This window comes from Pristis pectinata, chromosome 25, assembly GCF_009764475.1.
Source record: "Pristis pectinata isolate sPriPec2 chromosome 25, sPriPec2.1.pri, whole genome shotgun sequence".
Taxonomy (NCBI): Eukaryota; Metazoa; Chordata; class Chondrichthyes; order Rhinopristiformes; family Pristidae; genus Pristis; species Pristis pectinata.
Genome location: NC_067429.1, coordinates 21,155,302 through 21,176,827, shown reverse-complemented (window position 1 = coordinate 21,176,827; position 21,526 = coordinate 21,155,302). Strand labels below are relative to the sequence as shown.

The 21,526-nt window shown below is 41.8% G+C and overlaps 1 protein-coding gene across 2 annotated transcripts in view; it reads left to right on the top strand.

The window, feature by feature from the left end:
* The first annotated feature begins 18,089 nt into the window (after positions 1–18,089).
* LOC127582854 (anion exchange protein 2-like) overlaps positions 18,090–21,526 on the top strand; it is a 52,322-nt gene continuing 48,885 nt past the window's right edge. Inside the window, exon 1 of one of the 2 annotated variants that reach the window (XM_052038421.1) lies at positions 18,090–18,385. The gene's annotated coding sequence lies outside the window, so the exon portion shown is untranslated. The remainder of the gene's footprint in view (positions 18,386–21,526) is intronic. The other variant, XM_052038423.1, reaches the window with a different exon arrangement.

Below are 21,526 nucleotides of genomic sequence, written 5' to 3'. Positions count from 1 at the left end.
GGGGTCCTTCGCCGAGCCCGGGGGGGGGGGGTGATAGCCGCGCATGCGCTCCGGGCTGTCGTGTTGGCCGGTGATAGGTGCGCGTGCGCGCGGATGGCCACGTGCTGGAGGTGACGCGAGCGCGCGCGGGGGTGCGCCCTCGGCCCTGGAGGTCACGTGGTGCGGCAGGCGGGGCGGGCATTGGTGGACTCAGGTGGCGGGACCGCCTCCGGGGACGGTTGTCCGTCCTGAGAGCTGCGCCCGGCGTCCGCCCCCTCGCCGTGGCCGCGCCGCTGTGGGTCGCCCGGTGCAGCCATTTAAGCTGCTCTCGGTGATGTAGTGATGCTGGAAAGATTCAGCGAGCCAGGCAGCGTCTGTCGAGAGACGATCTACCTTGTTGTGACCCTGCACCTCATTGCACTGCACTTTCTCTGTAGCTGTGACACTTTACTGTTATTGTTTTTACCTGCACTACCTCAATGCGCCCTGTACTACCTCAATGCTCCCTGTACTACCTCAATGCTCCCTGTACTACCTCAATGCACTCCGTACTACCTCAATGCGCCCTGTACTACCTCAATGCGCCCTGTACTACCTCAATGCGCCCTGTACTACCTCAATGCGCCCTGTACTACCTCAATGCGCCCTGTACTACCTCAATGCGCCCTGTACTACATCAATGCGCCCTGTACTACATCAATGCGCTCTGTACTACATCAATGCACTTTGTCCTAACCCAATGCACTCCGTACTACCTCAATGTCTCTGTACTAACCCAATGCACTCTACTACATTAATCACTGTACTAACCCAATGCACTCTGTACTACATCAATGCCTCTGTACTAACCCAATGCACTCTGTACTACATCAATGCACTCTACTAACCCAATGCACTCTACTACATTAATCATTGTACTAACCCAATGCACTCTGTACTACGTCAATGCCTCTGTACTAACCCAATGCACTCTGTACTACATCAATACCTCTGTACTAACCCAATGCATTTTACTACCTCAATGTAACTGCACTGTGTAATGAACTGAACTGTATGATCGGTATGCAAGACAAGTTTTTCACTGTACCACGGTACAAGTGACAATAATAAACCAATACCAGTTAACATTTCCAGTCGCTGGCCCTTTGGCACCAACTTTAAACCGTTGGGACCTCTCCCTTACACTGTGCAAAGCGCTCACCCGAACCTGGGGGTTTACTCCTAAATGAACATTTAAAAAGACTGCAATGTTTGCAACAAAAAAAAAGTGCAAATCTGAAACTAAACTAAAAATGCTGGAAAGATTCAGCACGTCAGCATCTGTGGAAAGAGAAAACAAGTTAATGTTTCAGCTGTCAGTGCTCCTGCCCCAACTTGTAGGATGAAGCCAAGGAAGACTTCTGGCCTGATGTTGAGAAAAGCTTTGCTCACATTCCCAGGGCAAGACAAACTGATCTCCTGGGTGACTTCAACACCCGGGTGGGAAAAGGTGCATTTCTTTGGAAAGTGTGATAGGCAAGGAGGGAGTAGGGACAGCCAATTCCAACAGGGTCTTTCTCCTAACAAAATGCTTGGAGCACAGGCTTTTCACAACTTGCACCTTGTTCTGCCAGAGAGATGGGCACAAAATTTCCTGGCAATACCTCCAGAACCAACAACTTGTACCTGTTACATGATCCAAGCAAGAGATAGTAAGCATGTTAACATCGCCTGTGCTGTGAAATGACTGTTGGACTAATCACCCAGTCTATTATCTCTACCAACCCTGCACCCAAAATAATGACAACAAAAAAAACTACTGGAGGAATTTGGCAGGTTGAGCAGCATCTGTGGAGGGAAAGGAATTGTCAACATTTTGAGTTGAGACCCTGCATCAGGACTGAGAGTGGAGAGAGAAGGTCACCAGTGTAAAGAGGAGAGGGAGAGGGGTGAGACAGGCTGGTCGGTGAGGAAGGGTGAGGAATGGTGGGCAGATGGGAGGTGAGGTAAAGGTTGGAGTCAGAGGCTGGAGGGTGATGAGCAGGGACACAAAGGCTACAAGTGCTGGAATCTGATAAGGGAAAGTAATAATGGGAACCATATAAGTGAGAGATGGGCAGATGGAACCAGATGGGAGGGGGATCCGGTGGGTGAAGTGTGTAGGTAGTAGGTGGATGGAACCAGGAGGGGGAGGGGGATTCAAGGGGAGTATGGGAAAGAGAACAAAAATGAGTGGGCTGGGGTGGATCAGAAGGAGAGAGGGGAACACAGGGGTTGCAAGTTAACTGAATGTGACATTGTTCCTCTAGTTTGCACTTGGCCTCACCCTGGCAGTAGAGAATGCCAAGGACGAACAGGTTGGTGTGGGAATGGGAAAGAGAGTTGAAATGGCATGCAACCAGGAACTCAGGATGGCCACTGCAGACAGAACGCAGGTGTCTGGCAAGGCGGTCATCTCATCCGCTCTGGTCTTGCCAATGTGGAAGAGGCCACATTGAGAGCAGGAGACGCTGTAGATGAGGTTGGCAGAGGTGCCTGTGAATCTTTGCCTCACCTGGAAGGGCTGTGTGGATTCCTGGATGGTGGTGAGGGAAGAGATCTGGGGACAAATGTTGCACCTCCTATGGTTGCAAGGGAATGTTCCAGGGGTCAGGGAGGGGTGGGTGGGGAGGGGTGAGTTGACCAGGGAGTCACAGAGAGAGTGGTCCCTATGGAAGGCAGTGGGGAGGGGAAGATGTGACAAGTGGTGGGGTCCTGTTACAGCTGGCGCAAATGACAAAGGATGATGTGCTGGATGGAGAGGCTAGTAGGGTGAAAGGTGAGGACTAAGGAAACTCTTTGTTCTGTTTGGGGGATGGGGTGCGAGCAGGTCCAGGAAATGGAGGAAATGTGAGAGAGGATCCCATCAACAACAGAAGGGAAGCCATGTTTCCTGAAAAAGGAGGACAATTCAGATATACTGGAATGGACAGCCTCATTTTCCATCCTGTTTCTCTGTCCACTGCATCTGCTCTCAAGATGAGGGCTTCCATTCCAGGATATCTGGTTGAGGATATATTGAATAAAAGTTTGCAAGTATCCACAGGGCCTTTAACATGCATATTCCCTCAGAGCCACAAATGTTCCATCTATAAATGTTTGCATATGTTCTGGCCACTCCACCACATAGCACCAAAACTCACTATCAGTTTTCTCTTCTTTTTGTCTTTATCTTTGAAGGTCTCAGGAGATACCTGTCCAGCACCTCACCCACATAGAAGCACCACACCGAAGAGGAGGGAAAGAGATACACCTCGTAATTGGATCTGAAACCAAGTAATAGTTCGGATACTAGCACTTGAAGGGGTTGAGCAGGTTAGCGAGGTTAGAGGCATGCATTTCACTTGGGGATTTATCTGTCATGAGGAAGTTGCATTAGACTAGAGGGACAATGTGTCTGTTCTCTGTTGGGAAGCACAACAAATGCAGATTGTCTTCTGAGGAAAGGTTGGACAGGCTAAGTTTTTATCTGCTGGACTTTAGAAGAGAGAGAGGCAACTTGATTGAAACATTTAAGATCCTGTGGGGTCTTAATAGGGTGCATATGGATAGGACATTTCCTCTTTTGGAGGAATCTCGATCTAAGGTCACCATTTTAAAATAAGAAGTAATGTGCTTAAGGCGGCAGTGAGCGAGTTTTTCCTCTCATGTGGTGATGAATCTTTGGAACTGTCTTCATCAAAGGGAAGCAGAGTGCTTGAATATGCTTAAGACAGAAGTAGATAGATTCTTGATGTTTAAGGGGGTGCAAGGTTACTCTGGGTAGATGAGAATGCAGAGCTGAGGCAGTTAGAGCAGCTTGAGGGGCTGAATGGTCTACTCCTCCTAATTCATTCTACCATCAAAGCTGCATTCCCTTTCTACAACCAAAGTTTCATGATTGGGGTAGTAACTGATCTGCTCTCATTTCCTTAAAAATAAAGTAGAATCTTAGAAATTATACCATGGAAAGAAAACATGATGCTAGTGCTCATTGTTCAACTCATTTATTCTAATCCCAATTCTCAGCATTCTTTTGTATTCAAATGTTGATCAAACATCATAGTCACGACCTTAAAGTTGGTGGTGGATCATTCCATCTATTTGTCTCATTCGTTATACTTTTTATTAATCCTTTTGATTCACCAATACCTTAATGTTTTTTTTAATAAATGTGTATGAATTGTTATCATCCATACTTTTCTGTCAGTGCTTGGGTTTGTTTTGGCTGGGAACTGATCCCAAATAAGTCAAAGAGAACCCCTGCCACAAGTCAGCAAGTAATGGTTGCAATATACATCTTCTCCTGTGATGGCACGCTAGCCATCATTGTAACTCGGCTGAATTTGCTATCTTCATACAAACCTGCAAACAGTTTTGGATAATTTTCATTTTTCCCTATTTAAGTATAGCAGCTTTTTAGTTAATAAGGAAGTTATTTGCCACTTGGTCTTTTTCGTTTTGTTGTCTCTACAGTGATTCTGCTACAGAGAAATAAATAATTAGTAACAAGACAAACTGAGCCAGCTTCAGAAATTTGTTAAGAAGTTTATTGTTATAGGATTTGCCGAACTAATATTTTTTGGTCTGTTGGGGCCATTGATGTTCAGTGGGAACAGATTTATTGTTTTACTTTCACAAGTTTTCTTTGTTGTCCAGTGATCTTTACCTTTACAGCACATTTGCTTTAATTTTATTTAGTGTTTTAGTGCTGATTACTTCATGGCATATGAAATCACAAAATAAATTAACAATGAAACCTGTATTTGGGGTCTTCAAACTTTATATTAGCAAAATAAATATTTTAGTTCCAAAACAACCAAATGATTCATTCTCATTTTCTCTCCCAAACGGCCAGACCCTGAAGCCATTATGGGTCCATCTGTGAAGAATCTTTAATCTTTCATCTCATTCCCATCCCCAACACAATGTGAGAGAACTCAATTTTACTTTGTGAAAATGCTTTGAAATATCCAATTGGCTCAAGTGATTCAGTCTGTGGCTGCTGCAGTGCTGCGCCTAAAAGTAGCATCACTGAAAATGAAATATCTTTTGGTAAATTTGCATTAAGACTCTTTACTGCTTCTTTCCAAAGTATTGCATATTCCCCTCACTTATCTAACAAAGCTAGTACAAAATTATAATCCCTATGGATTGTTCAAATAAGAAAGATACAAGTGCAGGAAAGTGAGCTGAAAGGTCCTGCTTGTGAGTCTGTATCATATCAACACAGTTACTAGCCATCGTTATTTCTTGCAGCTGCAGATCACCTGAGTAGCAGGATATGCTGTGTGGGCAATGAGCTACAGTGGGGAGGATCAAATAACCCTTTACTTAAGGCTGACTGCATGTGGCAGTATTTGTCTTATTGATAGTAAGGCATTCTGCCTGCATTGGGTTAGTTGAATGTAAATGATGAGGTACCATGTGAGCTGTTTGCTCCAGGGAGGAGTCAGTTTCAACCATAAGATCTATGTAGCTGTGGCTGTTAGATAGTGATTATCCAACTAGTGGGTGTGATCCAGCATGCAACATGACTGATCTCACTGTAAGTCTTTTATTGGTGATCTCGCCTTACAAACAAACCAACAAAACCTGGAGATGAATATTCATTGCCCAACCATTCACAGAATAGTTTATTATAAATATTTACGTGCATATTTATATTTTTTCAAAATAGAAAATTTTCTTTTCTGAAGTTCTTTATTGTCTTAACATTTTTCCAATGCCTCCCTCTACCATCAATCTCAAACTAAAGCCCTCTCCTCTCCAATACTTAATTCATGCCCTGAACAAAAGCTGCAGTTTTATCCACAATAGGTCCTGCTCCCCAGAAGTATCTCACTGAAAATCTCAAGTTTAATAAGTTTTCTCTGAACCCTTTTTGTCATCAAGCATTGTTTCGTTTGTCCCATCTTTTCCTGGTGCTTGGAGTTTGTTTTGTTCATTACGTTGTAATACATTTTCAAGCAGTTTTACGTACATAAGGAATATATTAGAAATGTAATTTGTTATTTAAAAGTTGCAGTTTTGTTTCATTAAAATTTTCTAACTGTACCATTTAGTTGTGCCTTTCTATAATAGCCTTCATTGCAAGGCATTAATAGCATTGTTTCAAAAACAGCTAAGTTCAACGTCTCAGAAATCACTTACATTTGGTAGTAATATATTTACCAATTAAAATTCATTGAAATTGAATATTAGTTTAAAACTGCAATGCTTGACATTAAAACTAAGTATGCCTAATACATTTGTTGTTTGTCTTATTCTTGCCAGCCTACTGTGTTTGCAAATGTGTCCTTATCTTGGTGGGTTCACACCAAAAGGAAGAATCAGCTGACATTCCAGCTTTCTTTATAAAATTAGAAAAGTCAGTTTTCATCAGTGAACTGCTAACAAAAATTGTAATATGTGGACCTAGAAACTCATTGACATTAAAACAGCACACTTTTCTTATTTTCGAGAAGCTGTTAACAAAAAGCAAGAAATTAATGAGCAGCAATTCCAAAACAATGCTAACAGGCTCCCCTGTGTAACACTACCTTGCTTCAAGAATTCAGGATTAGGGGTTGAGTTCCCCACATTAGCAGTGCCTTCCTTCACAGCTCTGACTTTCCACAATACAATCAGTGCTCTTTAACCCCTGGGAGAATATTGGTGAGGAATGAGCGCATGGTACAATAATGTACCAGAGGTGCCAGAACCCTCCCAGAGAGGGTGAGGAGGAGGGATGGCAGAGGAAACTGCACTGGCTTCTGGTGACAGCCTCCTGTGGATGACAGTAAGTTGCAAAGAAGATGTCTTTAAAGACTTGAGTGCCCTTATGAATGCTAGTACTTTGGGGAGCCTTGCAATGCAGCCAAAAGCCATTTTCATGCATGAGTGCAGGCAAGGTAGAATTTATCAAGAGTTGAAGGTTCCCCACTTTACCAGCTTTTCTCGACTTCTGCACTGCAGGGTGAGCAGCAAATTGGCACATGTGGCATTTATCAGCAGGGGCAGCCTGCAGGGATTCTGAGGCATGGTCGCTAAAAGTGAGCGTGGCCCTGACTTCTACTGTGAGAGCGTTGTAGGCATTATGTTTGTTTGCAAAGCAGATCTCTAATCTTTATAGACACCTCACTCGCAACATCCTGACATGATATCCCCGACTTTCATTTGATAACTTCCCTTTTTTAAAAACTAATTTCTGATTTTTTAATCAGCCTGTGAAATGGCTTCAAGTAATATTTAGGGATGGGCAATAGTGCAGGGCCTGTCAGAGACACATCTTATATAAAAATTGTCTGCTTGAACATCCCCAAATGTTCCATTGCTGATTAGATGTGTTTTCAGCTACCAAGGTCTAAGCTCTATAATTCATTCCCTAATACCCTCTATTTCTCTGTCCTCTCTAATATCCTCCTTAAAACCAAGCTCTAGGTCATTTGTGATTCAGGTTAAGCTAAACTTTAGCTGATAGCTGCATAAGAAATGCAAGCTATTTCCAATCCATAGCTCAATATCTATGGAAGTTTGGCTAATAAGAGAACCACAGCCACATTTATTTGAAAGGGATCATCAACCTGGTTAATAGACTTAAGCAAAGTAAGTGACTTTGTTACGTTACTTAATTTTAATATTTATTATAATTTGTTGTCATTTTAAGATGCATATAATTAAATGTTTCTTATGTACTTTTTTAAAATAAGAGACATTTAACAACAATTCCAAAATTCATTGAGAGCAACAAGCTGTAAAAGATCATTGGGGTGTTCTGGGGACAGGGCCTCAAGATCTGATGCCTGAGGCCTGCTTGCAGTAAGGACCCTAATCCACCTTGTGTTACACCATTCAAGGACAAAGGATCAGTGCAAACAGCCCTCTGTATTAAGAACAGGTCAGTACTGTCGAACAGGCACCATAGGCAGTGAGTTCAAATACTGAGGTGGATTTAACATGATCTAGCCCAAACTTTCCTCATGCAGCTTGGTGTCAAAATTTGGTTGAAAATACTCCTACAAAGCATCATGGGATATTTTAGTGCACTAAAAGTACTATATAAATATAAGTTGTTATGATGCAATAAAGAATATACAGCAGAGAATAATGAGCCAAATCACTGTACTGCTTCAATCTCAGGTCCCCATCTGTTTTAAGAAGACCACCATCATCCCGGTACCAAAGAAAAGCAAGGTAACATGCCTCAATGACTACCAACCAGTGGCTCTGACATCCACCATCATGAAGTGCTTTGAGAGGTTGGTCATGGCACACATCAACTCCAGCCTCCCAGACAATCTTGACCCACTGCAATTCACCTATCGCCGAAACAGGTCCACAGTGGACGCCATCTCCCTGGCCCTACACTCAGCTCTGGAGCATCTGGACAGTAAAGACACCTACATTAGACTATTGTTTATTGACTACAGCTCTGCCTTCAATACAATAATCCCAAGCAAACTTGTCACCAAACTCCAAGACCTAGGACTCAACACCTCCTTCTGTAACTGGATCCTTGGCTTTCTAACCAACAGACCGCAATCAGTGAGGATAGGCAGCAATACCTCCAGCACGATTATTCTCAACACTGGTTCCCCACAAGGCTGCGTCCTCAGCCCTCTACTCTACTCCCTATACACTCATGATTGTGTGGCCAGATTCTGCTCTAACTCCATCTACAAGTTTGCAGATGATACCACCGTTGTAGGCTGTATCTCAAACAGCGATGAGTCGGAGTACAGGAAGGAGATAGAGAGCTTAGTGGAATGGTGTCATGACAACAACCTTTCCCTCAATGTCAACAAAACAAAAGAGCTGGTCATTGACTTCAGGAAAGGGGGCGATGTACATGCACCTGTCCACATCAATGGTGCTGAGGTCAAGAGGGATGAGAGCTTCAAGTTCCTAGGAGTGAACATGACCAAAAGCCTGTCCTGGTCAAATCATGTAGATGCCACGGGCAAGAAAGCTCACCAGTGCCTCTGCTTCCTCAGGAGGCTAAAGAAATTCTGTTTGTCCCCTTTGACTCTCACCAACTTTTATCGATGCGCCATAGAAAGCATCCTATCTGGATGTATCACGGCTTGGTATGGCAACTGCTCTGCCCAGGACTACAAGAAACTGCAGAGAGTTGTGGACACAGCCCAGCACATCACGGACACCAGCCTCCCCTCCTTGGACTCTGTCTTTACCACTCGCTGTCTTGGTGAAGCAGCCAGCATAATCAAAGACCACACCCACCTGGGTCATTCTCTCTTCTCTCCTCTTCCATCAGGTAGAAGGTACAGAAGCCTGAGGGCACACACCACCAGACTTAAGGACAGCTTCTACCCCACTGTGATAAGCCTATTGAACAGTTCCCTTATACGATGAGATGGACTATGACCTCACAATCTACCTTGTGTGACCTTGCACCTTATTTCATTGCCCTTTCTCTGTAGCTGTGACACTTTACTCTGTACTGTTATTGCTTTTACCTGTACTACATCAATGCACTCTGTACTACCTCAATGCACTCTGTAGTAACCCAATGTAACTGCACTGTGCAATGAATTGATCTGTACGATCGGTATGCAAGACAAGTTTTTCACTGTACCTCAGTATAAGTGACAATAATAAAACAATATCAATACAGGTCTCTCACAATTCGTAAGCTGAAAAAAAACAAGATACTTGGAGTTCACTTCTCAACAGATAATGCACATTCAGATGTTATGGAAGTCAAGACCATACGAGGAATTGAACAAAAATTTTGTTTATACTTTTGGTCATCTGTTCAAATATCTTCTGTGGCTTGGTCTTTGATGATGAAACTCAGTAACACTTGCTCTCTATGCATGACAAGGAGAACATAATATCACACACATGAAGGGTCTCAAACCGAAACGTTGACTGTTTATTTCCCTCCATAGATGCTGCCTAAACTGCTGAGTTCCTCCAGCATTTTGTGTGTCTTGCTCCAGATTCCAGCATTGCAGAATATCTTGTGTCTTTAGTGTACTAAGCCATAATTCTCGTTTAGCAAGCTTCTAGACTTAAGTTTTTAATGTAACTTTCTTAAGTTAATATTTTGAAATATAAAGATTTCAATATAAAAAAATTAAGACATGTCAGCTGTCTCCTTAATTGCAGAAGTATCTTCCAATTTTTAATTAAAGTTTGAAAAAGTTTTGAAAATTAAGGTTTCAATAACATTCGTGGTGTAATCAGATTAATATATTTTGTGTACAAAGCACCAATGTTCCTTTGAACAATATACCAGGGAACCCTTTGAACTGACATATAATAACAAGCTTCTTGAAAAAGGAGAAATCTATGCTGCAGAAATCATTGGATCTTGTATGCACCTGACTTTGACATCAGGCTAAACTCTAATGCTTCACTGTTTACTGTCATTGATGCCTTTTGGACCAATTGTCATTCCATTTTTGTTTCGAAAATATTTCACGTATTTTATCTAGTTTGGCTTTTGTATCGTAGATGAAGATCTATTGAAATGCTATCAGCCTGTACACATCCACCTAATGCCATATTATTGTTTGTCTTTCAGAAAATACAAGAACCCATTGTGAAATCCCACCAATTTATAATAGAGTCAGAGAAAAGTGAGTTGTTAACCTGGTTCACCAGCCTGTACACCATACGTAGAATGGCATATGGTTGAAATGAGACAATATTCAGTCTGTATTCAGAAACTGCTTTTTGGTGTGAACAAGGACAGATCTACTGGGGAAAAGGCAGGATTTTAGCACTCCATCTTCTGGCAAATCTGGCAATGATTCAGGCCCATCAGGTTTAAGATCTGCCTTTATTCGCTCTAGCCCATAAGTTGAATGTACTACCATTCACGATTGCTATATGTAACGGGGAGTCATTTAATATTTAGTGGTATGAATTACATTATGCAAATGAGCAGCAAAACACATGAACTGTGCATGCTACAAACATTGCACAACTTAATAAAATATATTTTCTTCTAATAGAAAAAATTCAGTAAGTAACAATCATGTTGCTGCATAATATGTCTGTTTAGACTTGCTGCATCCATATTCTGGAAAAAGAAACTCTATATTTCATTCTTGTTTTTGAGACTCAAACATTTTCAATCGTTCTGCTCATTATTGCCAGAACCCTTTGTAAAGGGACTTAGCAGCAGCAGACTGCTGCATAAATTTGTCATCAATGACTTTTGATCTCCAATTGACCTATTTCAGTCCTTATTCAAGCGAGGATGACTTTCTCATCCATGCCTTTTTACGTTTGTTTTTTTTCTGCTGGTGAGCTACATAATTAGCTCCAGTTTTTCTCAATGTTCTGCACAATTGAGACATCTAGACCTAACTGATATACTTTATATGTCATGAATATTTAACATAGTATGAAAGTTGTATGAATGATCTTTAATTTTTTGTGTATTTAATTCATTGAGTTTGACATTGCTGAGTGAATGTGATGTGTCTGTTTACATCTGAGTCCAGTTAAGTGAATAAACTTTCAACAAGTACTTTCTCAGGTGTAATACAAAGCACCGATAAATGATCGTCCCGTTAGTTTGAATTATTTTTATATTGTCGCAACTAAATTGTTTGAAGATCGTTGGGGTGAACGTAAGCGATCTGCTTGGTTAGATAAGGCTGCAGATGGGCTGAGAGCTTTTTTTTGATAAGGCATATTGAAATGTAGTGTAAAGGTAATTATCCTTAATCTTGTATTTGCAGCCCCTTATATGAGCACTCGTTGTGCTGAAGTACTGTATAACATATGCAAAATATCTGTCAGAACTGAGTGACATTTCTTACAGCAAATCAGCCAGGCTGCAGTGTGGATGGAGGGTACCTAAATTTGGTAGGCTAGGCCATCAAATGACATGCGTTCATCCCTGTGCAATCCTTGACTGTCCCACTTCGCAACATCCCTATAATGCAACCAGAAACCATGTTCTACTTCAACAAACAAATGCACATTATGTTCCCCACGTGATTTCTCAGCGAAGTGTTTCTGCAGCGGTGATATGTAAACAAACAAGCTTGTTCAGCTGTTTAAAAGCTGCTGTTTGTGATCTTTTTGCTAAAGTGGAAAACTAACTGTATGTCAACGGGAATCAAAGCCATTTCATCTTCCCTGCATCAGAAAGATGCAAATTTGTCTTCATTCTCCAGATGCCATGCCCAAATGTTTACCTTCCTTTTTCAGTTGTCTTTAAGGTACGACCTAACACTGCCTCTTTTGCTGTCTTACACTATTTTCTGACAATACAAGGGCCATTTTTTTAACTATGCTGTTTTACCTCTTATGGCAATTTTGCCAATTGGTGAATGAGGCATCATTTTTCCAGAAATTAAAAAAACAGATAAATGGCAAGTTCTTGCCTTCATTCATTTTTAGATACAAAACTTTCTGCTTGATCCAGCCCTAAAATCCACATGATATCAGATTGATGCGTTCATCTGGATTGTGTTCTCAAGTTTCCAGAGTGAGAGCTGAATCCAAAATTTCCACCATGACATTTGAGCCAAGGCTGATGGAATAATAAAAACTGAAAATGCTGGGGATATGCATGAGGTCAGGTGGCATCCATAGACAAAGAAGCAGAGTTAACATTTCAGGTCAAATTAAAGATTAAAGTTGCAGAGAGGAAGGAGGGTGGAGACAACATGGGGAATATCAGTGATAGGAGGAGACCGCGGTTCTCCAGGCAGCACTTTGCTTTTGGTGCTGTTTAAGAGTGGGAAAAGAATGATAATTATTCATAACTGGTCATAGCTGAAATTCACCATTTTCTGAAAACAACATTCCACAGTCATCTTGTTTAACTGCACCCCACAACCCATGAGTTAGTCAGATTCTAAGGTAATTTTTGAAACTACCACAAAGCCTCCAAAAGTATTCAACACTATGAGATTAACATGTGTGAACTGGTGCCTTCACCTCCATAACAAGCTAAATATCAGACTTTAGTGCAATGAGAGGCAAACAAACCTTTACATCCTTTGAGATGATGCATTGTAATGTCTTTTCCTTTACTAGAATTGACAGGTGACTGGAGGAATTGCTTCTGTTGTGAACTTCTGCTGGAATGCAAGCTTTTCTGAGGGTTGGATGTGGTTAGCTACAACTAATTACTGCATCATCTGGTGCAGGGCTGCTGGACTGAGACTGTGGATGAATTATCAGAAACAATATGAAAATTTGAATTCCATAAAGTGACTTTGGATGATCCACGAACAGCAGATAATTTTGCAATGTCTTTCAGTTAACACCAATTTACTTCAAGCACAGCAAATGACTGGGGATGAAGAACATGATGCAATAACTCTGCAGATATTTACTGCCAAAAAATGAAAGAAATAATGAAAGTTGTTGTATTATTCATTGTAATTATTATATATTCAGGAATCTAAAAAGTCAAACATATTTGCTCAGTACATTATATAAAGCAAAGGTTGTTCTTCTGCTACTAATGCATTTTGTTGGAGAAGACTGAACGAGAGGAGCATGTCACCATCATTATTAATTCTTTATGATTATGTGTTTGTTTTATTTAGTACGTTTTCAATATTGGTTTTTATTTCTGAAATTTGGTTTTGGGTTGTGGACAGCATGAAATGGTGCCATTTATTGCCAATCATTAGTTGTCTCAAAGGCATTTAAGGTCAACTGCATATTTCAGACATTCATTGGCTGAACCAGTAGGAATATCATGATTCCACATCCTTAGTGAAACAGTTTGGCTTATATGTCTTTTTTTCCTATTACTAACTCATTTATTATCAGATTTATAGAATTCAGTTTCAATACTAGGACTGAAACTGTATTTGATTGACTGATATAATGAATGTTGGACAAAAGCCCAGATTTTTGTCCAATATCTCTTTTACATGGAATGTACCATTGTAACATTCCATGTCACTAAGATTGTGATCCAAGGAGTCTATTGCTACCATCAGCCTTTCAGGCAGTGCTTTCTAGTTTGCAATGACTCATTGCATGATTGCCAACAACTGTCAGATTATGGAAAACTAACTTGCATCTAATTCTGCTCTCAGAACGTACGTGTCCACTTTGCAGCAAGATTGACTGACATTGAAGAGCTGATGTTCATCTTCCTTAGCACGGAGAATATCACCCTACACTGCTCCTGTCGACATCAGCCACGGTGAAATTCACACTCATTACTCTGGATCAATGCTGCAGATCTCTGGCTGATTGTCCAGTATAACTTAACCACTGTGCTACAGTAAGCTTCTATGTTTCCTAACCTATTCTAATTTATCAGTTGTACTCTATTCCATTCCTCTCTATCTGGAAACTATGTTTCTAGACTTCTGGACTCAACTACAAACAACATTTCTTGGGAATAGACTGAGAATATTTAATAACAAATTATATTTAATTGAATACTTTGTGTAACGTTCTGGATTCACAATCTTCAATGTTAGGCACACGTGGACTCTTCCATTCTTGGGTTTATGGCAAAAGATCCAAATATTACCTGAAATTACAAAGCGACTCAGCAGTCATGTTGTTTTTAGGTAATGCATTAATGAGACCAAGTCTAAGTACGGAAGAAAGGGAGAGGAACATTTCTCTGGAAGGGATGACCAATTTTAGCTGAGGAATTAAAGGATTTAGTTATCAGGAGGTTGCTCATCAAAAGAACAATGATTAAGATAAGCGTAGAACTGTTATGGCACAGAAGGAAGCCACGTCCCATCAAACCTCTGCCAGCGGGACCAATCCTATCATTCTTATTTCCCCACTTTTCCCATGCAACCTTGCAAATTATTCTCTCTCAGGTGCCTATCCAATTCCCTTTAGAAAGCACTAATTGATTTAGTTTCTGCTACTTTGACAAACAGTGAATTCTCTTCCTCGCTGACTATCAACACAGGCGCACCTCAAGGATGCGTGGTTAGCCCAATGCTATACTCTCTCTACACCCATGACTGTGTGGCTAAGCACAGCTGAAACACCATCTATAAATTTGCCAATGACACCACTGTTGTTGGTAGAATTTCAGATGGTGGTGAGGAGGCTTACAGGAGTGAGATAGATCGGCTGGTTGAGTGGTGTCGCAACAACGACCTCATACTCAATGTCTGCAAGACGAAGGAACTCATTGTGGACTTTAGGAAGGAGAAGTCAGGAGAACACACACCAGTCCTCATTGAGGGGTCAACGGTGGAAAGGGTGAGCAGCTTCTAGTTTCTGGGCATCAGCAACTCAGAGGATCTATCGTGGGCCAACACAATGATGCAATCACAAAGAAGGCACGCCAGCAGCTCGACTTCGTTAGAGGAGTTTGAGGAGATTTGGTATGTCACCAAAGACTCTTACACATTTCTATAGATGTACGGTGGAGAGCATCCTGACTGGTTGCATCACAGCCTGGTATGGAGCCTCCAATGCACAGGATCACAAGAAGCTGCAGAGGGTTGTAGTCTCAGCCAGCTCCATCACGGGCACAACCCTCCTCACCATCGAGGAACTCTTCAAGAGGCGCTGCCTCAAGAAGGCGGCATCCATCATTAAGGACCCTCATCATCCAGGACATGCCCTCTTCTCGATACTACAATCAGAAAGGAGGTACAGGAGCCTGAAGACACAAACTTAACAATTCAGGAACAGCTTCTTCCCCTCTGCCATCAGATTTCTGAACAATCCATGAACCCATGAGCACTACCTATTTATTCCTTTATTTTCTTGCACTACTTATTTATTTTTATAACTTATAGATTTTTATGTCTTGCACTGTACTGCTCCCCAAAACAACATGTTTCACGTCATATGTCAGTGATAATAAATCTGATTCTGACCCTAGATCACAATTATTCTCTGTGTAAAAGAAGTTTTGTTAACTCTCCCTTTGTTTCATTTGTCCAATATTGTAAAACCTTTGGCTCCTCTGCCATGGAGCATTCCTCTATTTACTTTAGCCTAAACTATTGATCATTTTTTACACAGGAGACACGAGACACTACAGATGCTGGAATCTGGAGCGAAAAACAAGATGTTGAAAGAATTTGGTGGGTCAGGCAGCATCTGTGGAAGGAAATGGACAGTCGACGATTCAGAGCGAGACTCTTCACCTCCTGTCAAATCTCCTCTCAAACTTATTTAATCCAAGGAGAACAACAACAGCTTCTCCAGTCTAACCTTATAGCTAAAACATCTCATTCCTGGAATGATTCTAGGAGATCTTCCGTGTGCCCTTTCAAGGAACCTTGAGGGAGATTAGGGAGAACAGATTCCATGCAGGAAGTGTGGAGACAATTCCCAGGTATATCATTGAGATGAGGGAAAATTGGGAAGCATATGCTATCCTTTTTCTGTAATCAATTACAGTAAGGAGCAGGCACGGTAGCATAGTGGTTAGCGTAATGTTATTACAGCAACAGTGACCCGGGTTCAATTCTGGCCGCTGTCTGTAAGGAGTTTGTACATTCTTTCCGTGTCTGCGTGGGTTTCCTCCGGGTGCTCCGGTTTCCTCCCACATTCCAAAGACATACGAATTAGGAAGTTGTGGGCATGCTATGTTGGCGCCGGAAGAGTGGCGACACTTGTGGGCTGTCCCCAGAACACTGTACGCAAAAGATGCATTTCACTGTGTGTTTTTATCTTATCTTAAGTGGCCCAGGCCCAGCAGAATCCGCTAAGATCAAAAACAATGGCAAATGTGCTTTGACACCTCTCAGTAGCCTTAAAGGATGCTCACAGTTCTACGTGAAACTGGGAATGTGTGCAGGGAAGGTAGAATTTGGGGCATATTTGGCTTGAATATTTTACCTAATGACATGCCTCATTAGACAGACTTACTTGTGCATGTTTAGGTTTTAAATTTATTTTGTCCACAGATTTGCTACAAGTATGAGCTGATATAGACACAGGAGGGTGTCCTGGAATAACAGAGCAAATGGTGTAGGCAAAGAATTGGGCCCTAGAACCAGCTTTTCAGTTCTGTGGATGTCAACTTGTCTCCAATGTCATATACAATGCATAAGTCACACATTTTAACGTCACTCACCATCCAGGCAAATTAGCTTATGTGTTTGTTTTGCAGCAAATTAGATGTAGTAACTATTCTTCCCCCTTAGTTGGCATTGACCTTGGTTGTGACCTCCTCCCATTGCTGCTTGACCTCATTTCTGTTAGATCTCATAGGACACTGGTGGGTTTTTTTGGGAAGAGAATTCAGCAATAGTTCTTTAGGGTGGCAATTTGATAAGGTAACTATTCTCCCCCTTTAATCGCCTCAAATTCACCAATAACTAGGTCGCGCCTCACAAGAAATTCCCTTTGTTATTAGGCTACTTAGCACTTGAGGATTCAAAGCTCTTGAACTGCTGCTCAGAGCTTCAGCGACTAGAGTTTTCCCCTGGCAGCCACTGCTGTCTATGTGGAGTTAGCATGTTCTCCCTGTGATCACATGTGTTTCGTCCTGGTGCTCCAGCTTCCACCCAAAGGCATGTGGGTTAGTAGATTAATTGACCACTGTAAATTGCCCATACGGTATAGGAGACTGGTAGAGTCTGAGGGGAGCTGACGGGAATGTGGGGAGAATGAAAAAAAGGGATTAATGTAAAAGGATGGCTCTGTGGTTCTCTTGTCACCTGAACCACTGAATGGTGGGGTAGAACACCTTTAGTGTTGCACTATTTTTCGTCTCAGTAGTTTTAATGGCAAGTGCTGCCTTCCTCTGTGCCATGCTTTGGCTGCTGTTGGTATCCTCAACCCTCACACCTTCCACTATCCCTTGAATGTCATTGTGCCTGGTCAGTCCTGGTATCCTTTGTGGGTTGTTTGTGTTCTGTTGTGACATTCCCAGCCCTTTCACAACATGCAAACATGCCAAATAAACGGCATACTTGGGAGTGTCGAAGAAGGCCCATTTTGGCCAATGCAGTGAGTAAGCGTTTGCAATGATTATGTTTTTCCCAGGAGCATGGGGATTTTCTGAGTGGGAACTGCAAAGTTCTCCTCCTTTTTTTACTTGGCCATAGCTTAATATGTTTACAAGCTTGCATCATGCAATGACATTGCAGCCAGGTTGAGAGGAGAGCTGAGCAAGGGTGGGGATCTCTTGCTGACGATGAAAAGGCCCACAGTCCTGAAATGTTTCACTCAGATAAAGTTGCCTCGAGCTTACAGTACAGGGGCAGGCTCTTAATCTTGCCCAGCCAGTATGCAGGGAGCTATTGGGGTACAATTGACAATTAGAGATTGTGAATATCCCCGTGACTCAGTTATCTGGTGGCCAGCGGCTGTGCGCTACACTTCTGCTGTCTCAGGTTACTTGTGAAAAGGTGCCCGTGTCACCACACCAAGGGCTGCAGGTTCCACGACCGACATATCTCATCGTGACTGCACAGAAAACTTGGAGAGGAGAAGGTGCTGTTGGATAGCTAGAGGGGTGAATTCCTTCCAGAAGGTAAGCTTTATTTTGACCAGGCAATCTAAGAGGTGTAAGGGTGGAGGACAAAACTGAAGCATCTCATGGATCTGCTAATGTTTCCTTCTAAAGGCAAAGAAAGACATTGCCCAAATTTCTCACCTTCCTTTCGTTCTTGTGTCTATGGAATTCTTTTAGTAGACGTTATTCAACACAACTCTTTTATTGGAAAACTATTCCGAGTATTCTGTGCGGTAGTTTCTGGGGCAGGAATGGATGGGAGGTAAGGCTGGGGTGGGGTGGGGGGGAGGGGGTTGTGGGGGCATAAATCCTCGCTTGAGGCTCAATGACTGAGTCTTGGACCCTCTAGTGAATCAATCTGCATTCTTTGTATTTTTTTCTCCGTCTATAGGTATGGGTCACATTCCTTCTTAATCTCTTTCCCTTAATAACAGCACTTTAGGATCCTGCCTTCTTAATCTTCTGATGTCACCTTTGCTGTTCTTCCTTCAACTTATTCTTATCCTTTTGAAACCATTACCTAAAAAAACTGCTCACAACCACCCAAACATGGTCTCCTCGGTGCCAGGCACCTCCCTATAGTGGCTTGTGTTCTATGCATCCCTTTATGCAGGATTACTCTGTATTCCAGCCTATTGCAATTGTGGGGTATCAAGTAATGTGGATTATGTAGCTCATCCACAATGGGACTGAAGCAGAGCGATCTAATGAACAGGCATCCCCTCACTGGCAGAAAGGGGGGACTGACAATTTACTGGAATTATTCAGACATTGTTATGTTTTGCCAGTGATGGTGGAATGTGTCTGGAAGGCATCTCATCTCAAATATGTAAGCGTAACTTAGTGTAGGATGTTGCACTGTGGATTGAAATAATAACTAGAATTATTTCAGCACTTAGTTACTCAGAGACTTACAATGTTTGATGTTATTTTAGTGAACCAACGATGATTGAAAACATAATGCAGGCGTTTAACATTCCACATAGCTAATACGAGCAGACAGCGTTTTTGATACATACTGGCGGCACTTATGGGCAGTAAGAAATAAACAAGGCTCAAGAGGAACGATAGATTCCTCACACAGTAGTAGGTATTTGTAGTTTAATGTCCATCAAAACCAATATACAATGCGGATGAATCACTTCAAAGGGAGGTGGAGCCGTTTGGAGATGAGAGTAGAATGAAGGTTTAACCCAGCATTGAATATTCCATGGAATAGCACATTCTGTACTGCTGGAGGAAACTGTAGAAGGAAGCTGCTTGAACTGAGTAATTTACTTTCTCATACCAGACCGAAACCTTCCAAGTCATTTCTAATGGCCAGGGAGAAACACTATCTTCTTGGAAGTTTTACCTTTGTATTTTTTACCTCTCTCTGGAACAGAATAAATTTAGTGCAGTCCACAATGGTGGAAGTTGAAGCCTTGGAACTACTGGTCAGGATATGAACTCAGCACATACAGAGAAGGTGCATTTGTAAGCTACTTTAGCAGATGCATCAACACAGTAAATAAATAAACAAGATAATACAACAAGTTGTGATATGGAATGCATGACTTATGGAGACAGGATCCTTAGGAACTTTCAAAAGGGAATTGAATAAATTCACTCAGCAAAGCAGATGAGTGGGACTAATTGGATGATTTTCCCAGAGCTTGCACAACGGCTGAATGTCCTTGAGTTTGCCATATGATTTTATAATCATTAATTTAAAGTATAAGCCTCAAATGGCATGGAAATCCATTGTGCAATTGCCCACTAATATTGCCAGTGCTATAGAGGGGTCAGTCTCAATGAACCAGCAGATTCGTTTGATCACAATGATCCACTGATCTAGGGCACTGCACTGCAACGACGCACACAGTCTCCTCTGACAGCATCGCCATACACCATGACCTCGATCACCAAGAACAAGGGAAGTTGATGCATGGGAACACCGCCACCTGCAGGTTCCTTTCCAACTCACATCGCCAGTCCTTCAACAAGGCTTGGTCTCAATCCAAGAACTCCTTCCCCAACAGCACTGTAGGATCACCTTCACCAGACACAATGCTGCTGTTCATAAAGGCAGCTCACCACCACCTTCTCGAGGGAATTAGTAATGGGCAATAAATACTCGCTTTGCCAGTGATGCCAAGATTGCAAATATAAATTTAAAACAAATCCTGTTTCACACAGGTTTACTCATTGGCCTTTTATTATGTTTTAGAGAACCTTTGCACATTGATATTTGAGTGGAATCACTATCGGGGCTGATGTCCCAATTCCTGGTACGACACTGCCCTCTCGTGGCCAGGATTTGCTATAAACAGAAACCTATTCAGGTTTGCACACTCATTGACAATCTGTTAATACTAGAGAAGTGTTAGGAGATATCAGTACGATTGTCCTAAACTGCACACCAACTTGAATGCTTAATCGTTAAAGAATTTGCACTAACTTTAAGGACCATTAGCAACAATTTGGTTGGGAGAGAGATGAACTGTGGACTTCACAGGATTTATGAGTCTTCTAAATTATAATTAAATTGTTTAAAAATCACTTGAAAGAGCTGTGTTTATTGTTAAATAAATCTGTATCAAAATAGGCTACATTTTACTGCTACTTTTCTTCCTTCCAGTATTTAGATAATAGCACAATTCAGCCAATGAATTAGGAGCAGGAGGAGTCCACTCATACCTTCCAGTCTGTCCACGATTCAATGCAATCATGGCTGATCTGACTGTAACCTCAACTAAATTCTCACCTCCCTCTGGTAATGTTACACCCCACTGCTTGTCAAGAATCTATCTGCCCCTGCCAGAAAGATACTCAAAGATTCTGCTTCCGCTGCCCTTTAAGGAGAGAATTCCAAAGACTCATAATCTTCTGAGAGAAAAAAATTCACCTCATCACTGTCCTATGTGGACAACCTTGTATTTTTAAACAGTGGCCATAAGTTCTAGGTTCTCCATGAGAGGAAGTATCCTCTCCACATTACCGTCTCAAGACTCCTTAGGATCCTATATGTTGTATTCAAGTCACCTTTCACTCTTCTAAACTCCAGTGGATAGAAGCCTAGCCTATCCAACCTTTCCTCATGAGATAAATCATTCATTCCAGGTACAAGTGTAATAAACCTTCTTCAACTGCTTTTCATGCATTTACATCCTTTCTTAA